Consider the following 4,086-nt stretch of genomic DNA (forward strand, 5'->3'; position numbering starts at 1 on the left):
TTATATACTACGGGTTTGGTTAGGCTCGGGTTGGCTTCCTACGGGTCGAGACAGGCCGAGTTCATAAAATAACTAAGCCCAAGACCCGTTCCTTACTCGACATTAAATAACTAAAACGTGAAATTACTAAACATAACTTTCTTTATTCAACATTATAAATTTTAGGATGTTACAGCGAGGGTTTACGTCGGTGTCGGATTCCTCCGAATCATCGTCCAAGTACTCGCACTCATTGCTCATGTTGAGCTGTTGTCGAGTGCTTCCGAATTCGTCAGCCTGTTGGAGTGAACGTAAGCGTTCATCCAACTCAGCTTGGAATTCCCTTTGACGTTTTTCCGCCCACGCTTTAACTTGTTCAAGTGTTTGGCGGGGGGGGCCTCGTCTGTTGTCTTTCCACCTGGGTATCAATGAATCCCAGAGGAGGATTGTTTACTGCACTTGCCCCGGCTCGGGTAACCGGGGTAGTGTTCGTAAAATTTACTGCACTTGCCCCGGCTTGGGTAACCGGGGTAGTGTTCGTAAAATGTGTGTGTTCGCCGGTGTTCCCCCCAGTAGCTGGGGTTGTGGTTACCGGGGTTTCTTGGTTACTCCCTGGCCTGGGGACCTGAGTAACGTTAACCATCTTTTCGGAGGTTTTGAAAAAACTGAGAATTAGTTCTAGCTTTTATGCACGGATGACGCCAATGAAGAAACACTAATTGACCCCGGGCAGATTACGGATAATCTGGGGGTTAAATAGATGTTTCCCACGAGGGGTTATGTCCGGCAAAGATGGTTCTTCTGGTGACCTGCAAAACAGACACCGTGAGCTCGTCACTTAGAAGGGGGGGTACCTCCTTGTGACCACCCTCCGGCGTGAGAATCAGACTAGATTGCTCTTGAATATAAGTGTATATTAAGAGATTGCTAGAAAAGATAAGATGTGATAAGGTAATGTAATGTGTCCATACCATTCCAAGGTGTTGGAGTATTTATAGCCGAAGGTAGGTTTCCAAGTAGGTACAGCCGGCTGAATAGTATTCATGTTCTGCCAACTGTGGGCTACGCACGTGCCATGCTGATGGTTGGTGGGTAGGCAGCTGCTGATAGTGACCAGGCCGGCTGTGTACTATTCCTGTTCCACCAACTGCAGGCTATGCACGTCCTCCGACAGGTTGGTGAGTAGGCAGCGGCTGATAGTGACATACAGTACAAGAGCGTGCTGCTCGTCATACTGTTGTCAGTGAGCTGTCGTATCTTTGGTCAGATCTTTTGTCCATACCTCGTCAGGTACAGTACAAAAGATCCTCCAGTATCGTACGGACTAGCTCATTTGTGTGGGAGTGTTCCCGGCTTTGTGCGGAAGTGTTCCCGGCTTGCTCACTCCTTCTTCAGGTGACATTACTGAATTATTTAAGAGTTAAGTGCCTTGTGCGTGTAGCCTTGCTGCGCGGGTAGCCTTCCCTGATGGCTAGTATCCGTTGCTGCGGGAACAGGCGGAGTACGTCGACCATTGGGAGGCTTTTCCTGCGGGAACAGCTTGCGTACTGCGCGTAAGGACGTCACGTCTCTGAGCATGGTGGGTCCTGCGGATCCAGTTGGTTTCTGCGCAGACGTCTCTTCAAGGTGAGTCTTGCGAGTTTAGCCTTTGCGCAGACGTCCCTGTTGAAGGTGAGTCTTGCGGGTTCAACTGCGCAGACGTCCCTCTTTGAGGTGAGTCTTGCGGGTCCAACTGGGCTCTGCTGGGACCTACCTCTTCAAGTCCATAAAGGACCTGGTCAACGACGCCAACTTCGACTGCTCGGCCACCGGATTCTCGCTGCAGGCCATGGACTCAAGCCACGTGGCCCTTGTGTCTCTGCTTCTCAGATCCGAAGGGTTCGAGCACTACCGGTGCGACCGGAACCTATCCATGGGAATGAATCTGGGTAACATGGCCAAGATGCTGCGGTGTGCTGGGAATGACGATATTGTTACCATTAAGGCTGATGACGGCGGTGATTGCGTCACCTTCATGTTTGAAAGCCCTAGTAATGTTTCTTTCTCATTTACTTTATTGTTCTTTTAATTTTTTTTAAGATCTGAGTCATTAATTATATTCTAGGGTATATTGAACACGTATATGGTTAACACTTGTGTTCAGTAAATCCTGGAATTTCTAGGGTTCGCTTTTGGTGGGTTTGGGCTAAAGTTGAAACAAAAACTCTATTCGGTTTCGGTTTTTTTGGGTTGCGTTTAGTATGAACATTTTGGACCGAAAAAAATATTTGGCTCAAATTTAAAAAATTTGAAGTTTCATATTTATTAAGTTTGTATCATAAGTTATGTGAAGTGATAGTGATCATCTATAAATTAGGCTTGATTTAATTTTTTGACTTTGATTACATGCTAAATCAAAATTCGAAGTATAAGTTTGTTTTTTTTTAAAAAACACAGAACCAAACCGTTTGTTTTTTTTGTTTGGTTTGGATTTTTTGGTTTATTTGGTTTTGGCTCGTTTTTTTATTCTCATGCACACCCTAGACTTTGCAGGTTAAATGTTAATATGAAATACCTTTTATTGGTGATGTAAAACTAGAACAACAATTGCTGTCTGCTTCATCCATCTAGAGTTTATTTCAGGATAATTTGTGTAACTTTTATCACTGTTTGTGTAATGAGTGTAAGTTTGTTTTATATATAGTTTAGGATAATGTTGTTTACTGAGTGAATTACTTGAAATGGTACAGATCAAGACAAGATCTCAGACTTTGAGATGAAGCTGATGGACATTGACAGTGAGCATTTAGGGATTCCAGAAGCAGAATATGAAGCCGTTGTTAGAATGCCATCAACTGAGTTTGCAAGAATCTGCAAAGACCTTAGCTCTATCGGAGACACCGGTAATGTTTCATGCTTTCATTCACCATACATTCATATAAACTAAATTCTAATATTTTATCACACTTGTGTAGTTATGATTTCTGTTACAAAGGAAGGCATCAAGTTTTCCACCAAAGGTGATATTGGTACTGCAAATATTGTGTGCAGACAAAACACTTCTGTTGACAAGGTATTTGATATTCAATAATCATATTAAATAAAATACAGAGGCAAAAGATAATATGAATTCTGATTACTTTGCTTGTAAACTCTTGCAGCCAGAAGAAGCTACTATAATTGAAATGCAGACACCGGTTTCTTTGACATTTGCCTTGAGGTACATGAACTCTTTCACAAAGGCGACCCCATTGGCTGGCGAGCCAAGTGACAGTGAGCTTGTCTTCTGAACTGCCAGTTGTGGTGGAATACAAGATTGCAGAAATGGGTTACTTGCGGTTTTATCTAGCTCCAAAGATTGAAGAAGATGAGGAGATGGGTGGTCAGCAACCCGAGCCTGTGGAAACAAGAAACAACCAGTAAAGAAACCGAGCCCAAAACCAATGGGGAGCCCAAACGAAGGGTCATGAAGATCGACCTTGATGATGAAGAAGAGGCTGAATTGAAGCCGAAGGTTGAAACCAACACGAATGGTGGAGCGGATGGTTATGTTGAAGTTATTGGGATTGTGAAGCCTAAGGTGGAGGTTGATGGTGATGGTGATGAGGCTATGGATGTGAAGCCTAAGATAGAGACAGAAACAAATGGTGAAGCTCAAGTAATGGATGAAGAGTAGAATTTGTTTGTTTGTTTGTTTGTTTGTTTGTTTGTAATCTTCTATGGTGATGGGGTTAATTTTCTTGTGCTGGTAGTGAAAGCAAATTTGTAAACCCTACTCTAGTAATTGGTTTATCTAACTTGATGTTACTTTTTGGTTGAATTTGGTTTGTTTTTTTTCTATGTTTTTTTAAGGTGTTTTTAGCTACTAAATTCGACTTGGGTTAAAACTGGTTTTTATCAAAAAAATATACTTGACTAAACCAGGTTGTTATTAAAATACATGTATGATGGATAGTAGTAACGGATATGGTAAAAGATATGAGAGTACCGGCAATAACTTTTAAAAAGATATTGCTCAAGGGATGATGGTCGTGGCAAAGAGTAACTACTAAAAAAAAATACTGTAGAAGGGTCATAGCTTATACCTTATAGGCATGTAAACAAGTCAAGCTAAACTTCGAGTTGTAA

At 42.4% G+C, this 4,086-nt stretch overlaps 1 pseudogene across 1 annotated transcript; it reads left to right on the top strand.

Annotated features, from left to right (window-relative positions):
• The first annotated feature begins 1,741 nt into the window (after nucleotides 1-1,741).
• Nucleotides 1,742-3,769, top strand: LOC143608188 (proliferating cell nuclear antigen-like; annotated as a pseudogene). Its single transcript, XR_013149162.1, has 4 exons — nucleotides 1,742-2,009; nucleotides 2,709-2,861; nucleotides 2,934-3,031; nucleotides 3,120-3,769. The product of XR_013149162.1 is annotated as a proliferating cell nuclear antigen-like (transcript).
• The last annotated feature ends 317 nt before the right edge of the window (nucleotides 3,770-4,086 follow it).

This window comes from Bidens hawaiensis, unplaced genomic scaffold (assembly GCF_021521415.1).
Source record: "Bidens hawaiensis isolate Kalapana, Puna unplaced genomic scaffold, B.hawaiensis_p1.1 tig00105346_1, whole genome shotgun sequence".
In the NCBI taxonomy this organism is placed as follows: Eukaryota; Viridiplantae; Streptophyta; class Magnoliopsida; order Asterales; family Asteraceae; genus Bidens; species Bidens hawaiensis.